Raw genomic sequence first — 14,862 nt, forward strand, 5'->3', positions numbered from 1 at the left:
AGCGAGTTATAGCAATCTTGCCCATATATGGTTAAGGGTAACTAACCAATCAGAGGCTGTAATTGCTTTGCTATATAAACCTTGTTTTGCTGACTAATAAAGGAGAACGATTATACTCATATTGAGACCACATCGTTACTTCCGATCCGTCTCCCACTCCAACAGGATCTCTGTGTTCTGTTTATGTTTTTCCGTCTCCCGTTTTATTGTCTTTGAACTGAAATGGTCTTTGACCTGATACCTTTAATAAAACAGATGCTCTCACATTCCACATGCCTTTACAGACACTCCAGTATTTGAGACTGTCACTGCCATAAGATGTTAGCCTCTGAAACTGTTAACCAATCAGAACACAATGAAACCATTTGATGTCCATCTGCTCCATTATATAACAACCAAAGCCCAAAAGGTTGGACAAGGAGTATGACAAAGCAGATGGCAAGCAGTAGTGATGATGATCAAAAGGTCTAATGGGCTTGGGGAATATTTAGAATCCCCATCCATTCTTCATGGAAGAAGAAAAAATACTGATAACCAAGCAAATGACAACATACACTTCACTTTTCCCAGCTGTAAGAAATTTTAACATAATTAAGTTTTTTTACAAATCCAAAAATGGTATCCACGTCAAGTAAAACTGAAAAATTTACACTAAATAACATTACCAAATTTTTGTTTGTCTTGCTATTACTTAAAGATTACATGTTATCCGTGTAGTGAACAATTTACCTTCTAATACAGATTTAAAAAATGCCAAATCAAAATACAAAATAACTCAGTATTTACATTACAACATAGTTGAACCACATAATGAATTCTATAAATTGTTATTAAAAGTCAATCCAGTAACTGTTAAAATATCTGCTGGTATCTTTTTCTCCATTGTTTTGAACTAACAATTCCAATTTGTTATCATAGCACATGATAATTTACAGTAAAAGTTCATGGATCTATAAAAAGATATTATACAAAACATTTATTATGGAAGTTCGGTCAATCAAAAACAAAATGTCACACTTCCTCAGTATCTCTTGTTGGAACTGTTTCATTTTATTAACAAATTACTGAATAAATCAAAAGTAATTACAGGTTTTGTGTTTGGTTTATTATTTTTTTTGTTTCTCTGTATGACATAGAAGGATGAATTTCAAGTCCTTATTCCAAGCAAGCGAAAAAATAACAGCAGCCAAATGTTCTAATACCCTAATACACTGTGGAAATGCTTTTTTATTCTTTATCATCATTAAAAGCATTAGCATCAAAAGAGAAGCACATTTCGAGGGCTCGGTTATTTGGTTTTGAAGTTTTTAAGACTATAACATTTCTCTTACATACTAAGAATGAAAATGACAATCAAAAGATTTTCATTAAGAAAAAGCAGGAAATATTCCAAGAAAATGACCTAAAAGTAGAACTTCAAGAAAACAATAATTTTTTGATGGAGAGAAGGAAATTGTATTTCATACAGAAAACCAAAAATATTGCTGACGTTGTAATAGGCCTGAATAAAGAAAAGCTGGAGATTGTGTCTATTTCCATGTGTGCTGGTTTTGGCTAGGACAGAGTTTTTTGTCATCATAGTAGCGATGAGGCTATGTTCTGAATTTGTGCTGAAAACACTGTTGATAATACACAGATGTCTTTGTCATTGCTGAGCAGTGCTTACACAGAGTCAAGGCCTTTTCTGCTTCTCGCACCATCCCACCAGCAAGTAGGCTAGGGATGCACAAGAAGTTGGGAGGGGACACAGGTGGGACAGATGATGCCAATGGACCAAAGGGATATTCCACATCATATGATGACATGCTTATCATATAAACCTGGGGGAAGAAGAAGGAAGTGGGGGTCATTTGGAGTGATGGTGTTTATCTTCCCGAGTAACTATTATGTGTGATGGAGCCCTGCTTGCCTTGGAGATGGCAGAACACCTGCCTGCCGATGGGAAGAAGTGAATGAATTGCTTATTTTGCTTTGCTTGTGTGGGCGGCTTTTACTTTACCTGTGAAACTGCTTTTATCTCAGCCCACGAGTTGTCTCACTTATACCCTTCCAATTCTCTCCCCTGCCCCACTGGAGAAGTGGAGCGAGTGAGCAGCCGTGTGGTGCTTAGCTATTGGCTGGGGTTAAACAACAGCACTGTGGCAAACAAAGTAAGTAATAACTCTAAAGTCTAGAGTAAGGTGAAGAGCTAGAGAATGTCAAAAAACTTGTAAGACAAACTTGACTGAATAATACAGTTTCCAAGAAGGCTGCCCCTATTACTCTTTCATTTCAGTTTTTCCACAGTCTAGCAATAACCATCATTCAAGTGACAAACATAATGTGTCTACTGAAATTATGATGTAGGAATTATGCATAGTAGAGATTCATAGCGTATTCTATTATGATGTTGTACTGCTACTATGAACATAAAAGACATTAAACTCAGTTGTAGAGAGAATACATCCACCCAAAATTCCTCAGAGGAATTTCTGCGCTGAGAAAGTCACCATTCTGGGAAGAAACTCGTTGAACTGAGGAGGAGATAACTGTTGTATGTCCAGATTTTCCTGGAAGCAAGCAGCATTGCTAACTCAGAAAGATGCAGTCCTCCATGCTGTCATATTAGGAAGCATTAAATCTTTGAACACCTTAATACCCTTTAATGTACACTGCTCTATCTACTGTCAGCTGTCAGATAAAATAATTTCCACAAAAACCCTACAGTTTGAGTTACTAAAACCAACAAACTCAGAAGAAGTATACAAAAACTATATAAATAATCCTATCGTACAACAGAACTAGCCCATGAAAATAGTGGCTTACCCCTGATCTATGCCAAAAGACAGGAAGGAAAAAAAAAGAAGGTGGTTCTTTTTATTCATTATCATATTTACTATAAATACTATATTCGCTTCTACTCAATTATTCTCCAAACAGTAGCAATAAAATTACTATCCCCACAGAAAAGTAAATATGAAATATTTGACGTTACTTCGGTGGCACTAAAGGAATCATTGCTAAGGGCATCGTTGCACACTCAACAGTAGTCATGGAGTACATCTGGATACAGGTCAGCAATGCTTGGACTGACCTTCTAAACCAGCAATTGGGCCCAATCTTATTCGAAGGCTAGGCCTTTCTGGCTAGTCATACTGTTAGGGTTCTGAAAATGTTGTGCAGAAAACAATTTATTTTCCAAGTCTACAAATATTTGTGTTAATTTTATTCTGCACTTTTTCAAACAGGAATAACTAAAATTTCAAAAATAAAAACACAGAAAAATTCTATTTATTTACTTATTCTGGAATACAAATGTTTTCCTCCTTATCTAAGTCTTTCAGTGTACTCTGAAAATCTCATCATATTCATTACCCAAGCCTTACAATCTATTGACGTCATTCCTCTCTTATTTGGAGCAAGTAGTAATTTTTATGGTTTTTTTTTTCTAATGTATGATTTGTAACTATTGCTTTAGTGTTCACAGGCTAAATCTACAAGGAGAGAGCAAATTTTTATTTTACATTTCCCTTTTTATAACTTGGAGATTTAATGTTTTTGTGAATATTTGCAACTATTGTGGCTATAAATATAAACATTACATTTTATGGCTATTAATAAAAAATCAAAAAGAAAACACATGTTATCCCAGCGGATAACATGAAAATATATTCCAGTATAGTGACAGACTATTCTCTTTTAACAGCATTGACTGTTAAAGAATATAGATATTCTCACACAAGAACATAAAAATACTGTTCTGTACCTACACAAAATGATATAGATGTCTAATACATTTCATTACAGATATGTTATTTTTGTGGTATATCTGCATATAGAGATGTACACATGTTATGTGTAAATAATGTGTGCTAAGCTGATGTGTATACATACATTTAATGATCTATGACGTGTATGTACAGTATAATTTTTATTGTATCTCTAGTAACTTCACGATGTTTAAAAATATATTTTAAACATCAAATTTTTTTTGAAACTGATCTCAGTAGACTATATGACTATTTAAATGTAGCCAGCATCATTATTCCCTTAAAACAAATCACTGGAGTTAGTCAATGATTTTGATTATCCGTTCTTGCTCAGTGCTAGATAAAATTCCTAATAGGGGTTGTTCATGTTCACTGGAAATGATTCAAATTAAACGTTCATTTCTTTCTAAATGGAATGTCCCCTAAGAAATTGACATAATCAAGGTAAAGAGCATAGCACAACAGTGAGAGTATTCTCAGAGGGATCAGTCTAATTATTTGTAATTACTGGAACCGACAGCTATTCAGAGGAAATACACAGAAAGCACAGGTGCCCAAAGAACGTCTTGTTATGTAGGTAATTCTTGAATCAAATGTATCATTTCCAGCCTGAAAAGTATTTTTTAAATTTGTATTTAGATAGGAAAAATGTCATGTATCATATTGCCTGAAAGAACTATTTAATGAAGCAAAATGAGTGATAAGACTGTGTTTCAATGATACCAGAGATTATAGGCAAAGCATCTGCCACTGTAATTTCCAGAGCTGGAGCTGGCTGGGATAACCTTCGAATCTTCACAATTAATTTTGTTGTTTTTCAGCCTTTCTATTAGAAGCACTGCATGTGGCATGTAGGCTACAGTCTTTGCCACCTTTTATAATAGGTGTTTGGGGAAATTAGAATAAATGCTTCTGGTGCAAATTTAAATATTGTGTGCACCTTTTTTGTACTGTTATATGGATTTCTGAAAGAAGTAAAATTAATTTAATGCTGGAATCCTAAATTTTCAACAATTTATACTGATGCTATTGTGCCACAACGTGCAAACAGCTTAAGAATATATGCCTGCACTGGATACTTAGATTCTTGAAATGAGTGGAATTCATGTAGGACTCTTTTCCATTCCTTATCTATTTTATAAGACTGTGAGAATTTGTCTTTCTACCTTCCTTGTGATTTTTTGGGCCAGCTTCTGATTTCCATCTATGCTCATGATATTGCTTGCACAAACATCAGACCAAAGAAGATAATTATTGTGGTCACTGCATAATTTTGCAAATGGGAAAACATTGCCTTTTGTTACCTCTGCTCTGCTTTATATATATATTTTTTTCCACTTCCCATGTGAAGAAAACCTAAAAATTTGAAAAAAATCCATTTATAAGAAAGATATAGATATAAGTTAATAGTGGTTTTTATATCGCAAGTTCTCCACTTACTCATTTACTTAGGTACTACAGGTATAATGGTCTTTGGATGGGGTATTTGTGCTCAAGAACAGAAATTGTTCATGTGCTCTGTCAGAAAGTATCCTCAGTGGAACACCTTCTTACGTGCACATCATCACAGACGTACAAGCCATTTTTCTGCAGCATTCGACGTGGCTAGCTTGAGAAGTTGTACAGCTTAAAAGAAAGCCTTTGATTTTGTGGGTCAGTGTGTTGGAAAGTAAAGCGTTTGTTAACAGCTGAATATACATCTTTTAAGATCATTACTGGGATGTATGCTTTAGCATTCATCTAAATTTAGGGAGGAAAGAACATGCTTTCTTAAAATATTACAAGAAAATAAAAGTACAGCAACACTTCCTTAGGATTATATTTAATATTAAAACTTTTCCCTACTCGCATCTCAATAAACATGGCTGGTAGAACTGAATACTTTCATAAGTTCAGTGTTTTTCATTTCTCTTGTCTAAGAACTGCTGCTTACCTTGCTCTTTTCTTTTGCTTTTTGTCTGTATGTGTGATCTAAATGCACACATCTGTATGTATCTACGGTGTATATATGTGTATGTAACTTTTCAGCATTATAAATAGTTGATCGTATTTTTAACAAAGTTTGCATATTTTTTAAGCCTAATCCTTATGGTGGTTGATAGGACTTTTCAAATGACTTCACTTGCTGCCTATCAAAGTTGCAATTCAAAGCCACAGCATTGCTGTACAGGAAAGATGAGAAAAAAAAAAAAAACATTAAAAAAGTTAGGCTGGGTTTCATTGCACATACTCTTTGAAAAATTTTCCTAATCTAAACAGATCCAAAATGCTTGAACACTCTTTTACCAAATACTTGATTCATTTCACCTTGTTAGTGGATACCAAACTTTAAGCAAATAAAGAACTATTAATGCTCCAAGTTTATTCATTACCTACTGAAACAGTATAGTGTTACATTCACTGACAACATATTACATTTGAACACGTACTTTTCAAGAGAGCTGCATATTATCAAGGTGTTTGACATAATTTAAATTTGATTCAGTTCAACAGAACTTTTATTGTTCTTTTAGTGTGACCTTTTTCTTCCTGTTTTTCAGTTCTGCTCTTAGGATGCCAAAATCCTGATACTTGACAAGAACCCCTAGATACTAGCGCACTGCAAAGGGCTAAGCATGAAACTATTCAAGACGGCGCAGTTCATGTAGTGGAAGTGTGAGACTTCAGTACTGGTGGTTTTCATCTTTATGATGACTGGTTAGTGGAGTATGAATCCACAGCCACAATACATTGCACAAAAATGAAGATTTTGCATCTGTGATGTATACTTAACATAACATACAGAGTGGTTGATTAAATCAAATAATGTACAGAGTACATGATAAAAATACTATTGCTTACTATTGCTTAACAGCAAAATATATTCTTTTACTTCTTGTTGACAAAGAAGAGGAGAAGGGTAAAACTTCAGATAGATCTCGGCTCTGTTTCCCCTACTATTCCTTGAAGCTCTGATTTAGTATGCTAGAGTTGAAGATCACTACAAGGTTTTAGTGCATGAGAGAACGAGCTGCCCACATAGCATTTCTTAAATCATAGTGTGTCCTACTGTTCTTTCACAGAGGGTCAACCCCAGATACAATGCAAACTCCTTCTGTTATAGGGTCTTTATTCCTGTTCTAGCCTAGCAATTGGAATCAGGAGATTTGCAATTACAAGTCCTCCACTGGAGGATTCTCTAGATTACCGAGTTGACAACTTACTTTAATGACCTCCAGGACATGCTTCAATATGTGTTTATGTAGATATTTTTCAAGATGTTCCACTACAATTTAGTGTTGGACTGGCATGATTTGTTGACAAACCTTTGTCAGCACTGTGTTACTTCTGTTTCTACTAAGTAATTTCTATTTTGATTGTCCTTAACGCTAAAGAGCAATAATGAAAACCTTAAAAAAAATAAAGGTCAGTCAATCATTGTTCACAGAAAAGACTGAGCATTCATTGTTAATGTTTACAAGTAGACTTGATGTCGCAATTTTACACCAGTTATGTTGTATCATTTCAGTTACTCTTGTTTTACTTATAAGTTACTGATAACTAAGAAAATTGCTCTTTCTGAAGTAAATACAGTTCACCAAAATGCAAATGCACAGACTAGTCCTAATAAAACATTTAAGAACAATATACAACTCTATGATATCTCCCAGCTTTACAGTGAGTAAAACAAATAAACAATCTCATTAGTTGCCAACAAGATAAATTAGTATTCCTTTTATCCCATATGAAGAAACACAAATATAAAAAGCTACATTAACTAGGTCATTAGTTGCATTATTGACTGAGCCATGGCTTGTTTCTGTGAAGAACTTAGTCTGAGAACTTTCTACTCCACTCAGGCAAACAGATACTGATACTTAGCGTCTTGCAAAACAATTGGAGTTCAGAAAGTTGCTTACCAGTTAGTTTCTATCATTTTGGATCTGGTTCAGTTCCTTATTCTTTATGTGAATTTTTTAATTCACTCATTTGGGTTTTATTTTAGTTTTTCACCATAGTTTTTTACTAGAAGTTAGTACGACTGCCTAATGGCAGAAATGGAATGGAAGCATACATTCAATGATCCAGGTGCATCTTACTATGTAACTTTTTTGACCTCCGCATAACAGGAAGCACTCAAATTCTGTTTAAATCCAACGACGTAATTTTTTGCCAAGGGCTTTATATGGGACTATGTACATTGACACATTGACTGGATTATCAGGAGGATATATCATAGTATTACAGAAAAAATTAGTTGAAATGTAAGAAGAGTCGCTGTTTTGTATTCTGGTGTACTACTCATATATATATAGTAAGTAACTTGTAAGTATATATAGTATATATAGTAAGTAACTTGTTGATCATTAGTGGCTAGCTTCACTGAAGACTTACGCCACACGCTGTGAAATTATCACCTGGAACCCCTGCCAATCTAAGTAAAGAGGGCCCCCCAAGAATCCAGTTGCAGCTAGAAGATAAGGAAGTTATAAACAGTCAGTAGACAGCAGCAGGGCCGCTTTGAAGATGAGAGAAGCATCTTCAGCCCGCCCAGGGACAATGGAGTTGTCCTATGAGGAACAAAAAGACCCCAGACCCAAACAGCACCACTGGATCAGCTGTCGGATGGACACAGTGGGGAGAGAACCTGTGGGGTGGGAACTTAGATTGTAAGGGTATAATTGCCCAGGGATATCTTTATTTGGGGTCCCTCTTTGGAGGCACCCAGCTCGAACTGTTTTACACCACTATACCACTCAATAAGTTTTTCTGGCATACATCATGTCAGAAACTGTGCTTTGGGAAATCTAAGGTAGAACTTGAGGGAAGAGGAAGCTCCCTGGTGTGTGTGTGTGTGTGTGGACGTGTGTGAGGAGTCAAAAAGGGGCACCTGTTGGCTCAGTGGAGTGGCCTGCTGTGAAGGGACTCTGCTCCTAGCAGTTAAAGTCTGTAGTGGTGTATGTGTGACTCCTTGAATGGTGTGCAGTGGCTTGTCCCTTAATAATAGACGTTTCTTTTCAGCATCCGCTACTCAAGAAAGAAGTTATGTGTTACAAAGTGAGATTAGCATACGAATTTCTGAATAGCAAATACAGCAGTATAGAGATATATAGAATTAAAAAATTGATGGGAGACTAATAAGAGATAGTAAAAATAATGACATTGACCACCCTGAAAAAAAGTAGCTTGCACTGAAAAAACAACTTCCAGATATCTACAACGACTGTAAATCCCACTTTTGTTCTCACCCATCTCATGTTGTGAACTCAGTCATTGCACGAGGTGTAAAGTGGATTACGAATTTGTGACCGGTGTGCTACGGAGGAAGACTGTAAACTTACCAATGTAAAAGCAGCGTACTAACAAAAGCTAAAAATAACTAACCATGGATACATCTACCAGGTTAACCCACATCAGGGGGAAGAAAGTGAGCTTGGTCATGCATTCTATTTTTAAGTCTTTTGATAGTCCTTTTCGAGAGTTTTTCAACTCATTCTGATTCCAAATTGAATCTGCTTCAGAAGATACTAACACTGATGTACAGTGGAAAGAAAACAACTAATAATACTTGGTCAAAGTGCAAGTGATCATGCAAGGGATAATCTTCTTGCTTAGCAGTAAGGGCATCAAGCTCACTGAACACAATTAAAAGGAAAAAAAAAGGTGTTTAGAAAACTGTTTGCTGATAAATCGATACAATAATGCATTGTTTCTATGTAGAACAATGTGCAATAGAGTAACATTTTGTCTGGGGAGAGAAATTCCTTTTCTTTGTAAAGGAACTCATACTTGTAGGAAAGTATACTGCCTTATACAAATACATTCTTACATTTTATTGGATATTTATTGTATGCTTGTGGACATTGTTAATAACCATTCGCTATCATATATTGCACCATTAAAAGGTCAGAGGTTTTGAAAATTTGAATTTTTTTCCCGTGATCTAAAATTGTGTCATTCATCATTAGACTTCTACTAAAAGATTCTTGGTATTATAACTTATTCTATTATACAATAAAGCTGGCAAAAATATAATTTAAAAAAAAATGGAGCTAGTGACAAAAAATGACATAAGAAGGTACAAATTGAATCAATATTGAATCAATATTGATGTTACTCATTCCGTTTATGTATGGATTTCACCTAGTGAGGCTTAGATTCTGCGACACATAATGACGTGATCAATGATGGATGCACTCAAAGAGTTACAGTCAGTGTCTCGATGTCCAGGTGAAGACCAGTGATGAGTGGTGTGCCTCAGGGGTTGGTACTGGGGCTGGTGCTGTTTAATATCTTTCTCGGCGACATGGACAGTGGGACTGAGTTCATCCTCAGCAAGTTTGCTGAAGATACCAGGCTGTGTGGTGTGGTTGACATGCTGGAGGGAAAGGATGCCATTCAGAGGGACCTTGACAGGCTGGAGAGGTGAGCCTGCATGAACCGCATGAAGTCCAACAAGGCCAAGTGCAAGGTCCTGCACGTGGAACAGGGTAATCCCAAACACAAGTACAGGCTAGTTCAAGAGTGGCTACAGAGCAGCCTTCAGGAGAAGGACTTGGGGGTACTGGTGGATGAGAAGCTCAACATGAGCCAGCAAGGCGAGCTTGCAGCCCAGAAAGCCAACCGTCTCCTGGGCTGCAGCAAGAGAAGGGTGGCCAGCAGGTCAAAGGAGGTGATTCTTCCCCTTTACTCCACTCTTGTGAGACATCACCTGGAGTACTGCATCCAGCTCTGGGGCCCCCAACATAAGAAGGGCATGGATGTGTTGGAGCGGGTCCAGAGGAAGGCCACAAAGATGATCAGAGGGCTGGACACCTCTCCTATGAGGACAGGCTATGAGTTTTGGGGCTGTTCAGCCTGGAGAAGAGAAGACTCCGGGATGACCTTACAGCAGCCTTCCAGTTACCCAAAGGGGGCCTACAGGAAAGATGGAGAGACTTTTCACAAGGGTGTGTAGTGATAGGACAAGGGGGAACGGCTATAAACAGAAAGAGGACAGATACAGATTAGACATTAGGAATAAATTCTTCACTGTGAGGGTGGTGAGGCACTGGAACAGGTTGGCCAGAGAAGCTGTGACTGTCCCCTCTCTGGCAGTGTTCAAGGCCAGGCTGGATGGAGCTCTGAGCAACCTGGTCTAGTGGAAGATGTCCCTGCTCATGGCAGGGGTCTTGGAACCAGATTATCTTTAAGATCCCTTCCAACTCACAGCATTATATGATTCTATGATTCTATAAGTTCTCTAGGTTTGATACGAAGAGATCAAAAATGAAATGAAGGTGCAGTTTTTGTCAAGATGAACTTTTCACAGAAACTTTAGTTTTGTTTATCAGTTTCATATTTCGTTTTTATTTATCTAGTTTCATAGGTTATATATTGGCTTTATGTAGTTTTTGCATTTTTCCTGAAGGACCGTGAGTATATGTCAGTCTGAGGGTGATGGAGCCTTGGAACAGGCTGCCCAGGGAGGCTGTGGAGTCTCCTTCTCTGGAGGTATTCAAGACCTGCCTGGTCAAGGTCCTGTGCAGCCCGCTTTAGGTGACCCTGCTTCAGCAGGGGGTTTGGACTAGATGACCCACAGAGGTCTCTTCCAACCCTGAACATTCTGTGATTCTGTGATTCTGTGATTCTGTGATATGATAAAGTGTTTGCTATATGTGTGTATACTCACTAGTGTATATGCAGAGAAAGAAAGAGAGATTGCCTACATCTTCAGCTACTATAGCATATATATAGAAAGAGATTGAGTTAAACCCCAGCTTCTTGACAGCTTTAACACCATAGAGTCTTTTGTCATACAACCGGGTCTTCAGTTCCTTTCACTCCTTATCAGGCAGCTCACTGTAGCAGAGTGATACAACTACCAAAGGGTCAGCTGCATGCCAAGACTTTCAGATGAAAGCTTAGAAATTAAGTGCTGTGTCTGGAAAAATGTACTGTGAAAGCATTCAAGAAACTGATGGACTGAAACTGCTTTGAAAAAAGTATTGCTAAACACAAACTATTTCTATTTCAGTGCCTAAATGCCTATAAGCAGTAAAACATCCTTTCTGATACAGATAGTTTCAACTCTATATAAATATTCAATAAACTATAAAAATTTAATAGTATTCCTATGATTTTTGTAAATCATAGGAAATGCTTTCAATTTTCAACAAACTGCTTCCAATTTTCAAAAATCTGTTTGATGAGGTACTTGTAAGTGTATGTAATTTTAAACAGATTTTACAGTTTATATAGAATCTCTACTAGCAAGGTCCAAGTTTCTAACATATTATTTCTATTTCTGATGACGTGTAATTTACAAAAAAATATGATGAGCTTTTGACATTTTACTGTATTTAAAAAAGCCCTTGGTTGTAGAAAAATAAAGTTACTTGAACATGTATTTTCTATCTTATCATGATTTTCTTTGAAAGTGGATATTGATCAAGTTTTCTCATTTCTTCTACGTTACCTTTTATTTTTAAACACATGAAAGTTTTTTTAAACATATAAATAAAATTCTAAAAGAACTGAAAGTGTTCAGAGAAATATTGAAAGTTAAAATGACATAGTGTAATATTTAGTGTAATATTAGTATACTATATTGATCTTTTATAGTCAATTGCTATCTCTACCTAGCAGAAATGTTAAGATGCATAACTAATGAATATTCACAACAAACTTTGTGATCCCCACATGTGCAAGACTGCATCTATGTAAAGCATCCCAACACCTTTTCATTTGAACAGAAAATATCTACCCTCAGGCCATAATCTGCTAACAGTCCATGAGTGTTCTTGAGGGCATTGCCTAATGAAGATCCTCACACGTTAGATAGCTTAGAATGTGGTTTAACACAGTTAGTAATTACTACATGTTGCTAAAGACTGATGATGTAGTTGACCTACAGTACATCACATTATCAGTCAGCAAACATTAATCTTAAAATGGCCCCAGTCACTGTGTTCACAGGATATAACTTTTAAAATCCCTTCTGCTTAGCTCATTCAGTAAGACTCCTATTGCCTTCTAATTAAATAGCATATACTTTGCAACAGTTTCCTGTTTTATGTGGTGACTGCTCAGAGAATGGAGATGTTGTAAAGACAAATAGCTATATTAATGTCTGAACATTTTTGTCATAACTAGTAAGCCTATTAAAAAAAAAAAAAACAAACATAACAATCCCTTGTTAACATGTCAGCACAACTTGTTAAGTAGATAACCTACTTACAGTTTTATAGGGCTTTTCTATTTTCTTCTGATTTCTTTCTCAGTTTATCTACCACTTTGTAGCTCCTAGTGGATTTCATGCAGAAATAGAAAATATACAATTTCACTAGTGTAGTAGAACACTGATACTCTACGCACTGTATTTTTCATAAAATCATGGTTAGTCTGTAAAATGAATTAGTATTTTGTTAACATATTGTATTTCTAAAACATGATGAGCTTCAGTAAACACATTTACTAGCATGTCATAACATATTATGAGATAATGCAAATGACAAAACATAACAAATGTTAGGGCTTGAGTAATTCTTGCAGGTTGGGAATTCTTGCTGTTAATGAAAGCAAAGCCACAGGCAGCAGGAAGATTATTATGGATTAAGAAGTTCTAACTTTAAGAAATCAAGATGGAATGTGATCCCTCCATTTTCACCACTGTAAAAAGTTAAAATAAAGTAATATTGAGGTTCAATGCTATGCCTTTTTTCGATAATGAGTTTTTTAGGAGTCTGAAAGATAGGAGACTAGTCAGCAAACTTTACAGAAAACACAAAATTTAGTTGCTGAGGATCCGTTACAGACGTGAGAAACTCGAAAAATTTAAGGCAGCAGTTAGACGGATAAAAGGATGATTAATGAGTTTTAGTATCAATAAAAAAGAAAAAAAGCACATTGGATGAGAATTGAAATTATTCGTATAGCCTACAAGAATTTCAATTAACAGCACTAGCCTCAAAAATAACCTTGGAATTAACATTGGCAGCACAGGAGAAACCACCATTCTTTGTAGATATACGGTGAAATATCTCTTACAAGACACTGGGATGAAGCAGGGATGGAGAGATGAATCTTAGAAGGAATATTGTGGTGAGCTTATTTAAATGTAGTTACATGTATAGAATTAAAAAGACATTCAAAAAAAGGATAATGACTTGACCAGAGAGTGGAGGAATCTTTCCAAAGACACATTCAAGTATTGTTTTTTATCGTTAAAATATGTCTTAGAACAAAACGGACAGAGAAAACATTATAAAATGAAATCATGAAAGAGCTGTATGGACAAGATATATCAGAGTATTTTTTCTACCTGACTCAAAGGTGAACAACAATCAAAAAACCAGAACTAAAATATAAAGAGTTAAACAGATAAAAAATGGTATTAGGTCATATAGTGTTTAACTAAGTACAAAAATCATTGCCACAGGAAGTCAACATAAAAAAGGTAAATCTTAAAGCAGGGATGAATACCAAGAGTTCAATAAAAAGGTTCTGAGTTTGGTTTATGTTTATGTTTTAATGTGATTTATCTTAAAATTTTCCTCTGTGTAGTGTAAGAAATAAATAATTTGGATAAGCCTTAGTCTGGCAAAGATCAACAAAGAAAGTTAAATGAACCTGAGGTTATATGAGAATAATTTTGAACTCAAGAGATCATAATTTTCTTCTGACCAACATCACTGCAAATATATATGCAAGAATATTTATAGGTCTAATTAACAATTAAAAAATGAAAGGGTTATTAAATTTCACACTTCAGAGATTAAAATATTATATTCCAACTAGAAATCATGATGAGACTTAATATGGGATTCAGATTAACCCATATCTTTCCACTGTAGCATTCTTCATTTTTCGAAAGCATCTGCTGGTGGCCTTTTTTGTACATATAGAATATTGACTATGTGGTTTCTGTGTCTGACCCACTACTGCAATTATTATGTATCCATAAATAATTCTGTCACAATTCAACTGTTAAAGTAAATGAACAAAATACATTCTCAAACTCAGAGTATTCAAGCTACTTTTATGCCTTCTGCTTCTTTACTTTATGTCAGGGTGCTGGAAGACAGGCAAAAGCTGCAGATTGCACTTCTGGTACCGCAGACATTATGGCTGAAAAAATTTATCAGTAAAGCAG

This window comes from Opisthocomus hoazin, chromosome 1 (assembly GCF_030867145.1).
Source record: "Opisthocomus hoazin isolate bOpiHoa1 chromosome 1, bOpiHoa1.hap1, whole genome shotgun sequence".
Classification (NCBI taxonomy): Eukaryota; Metazoa; Chordata; class Aves; order Opisthocomiformes; family Opisthocomidae; genus Opisthocomus; species Opisthocomus hoazin.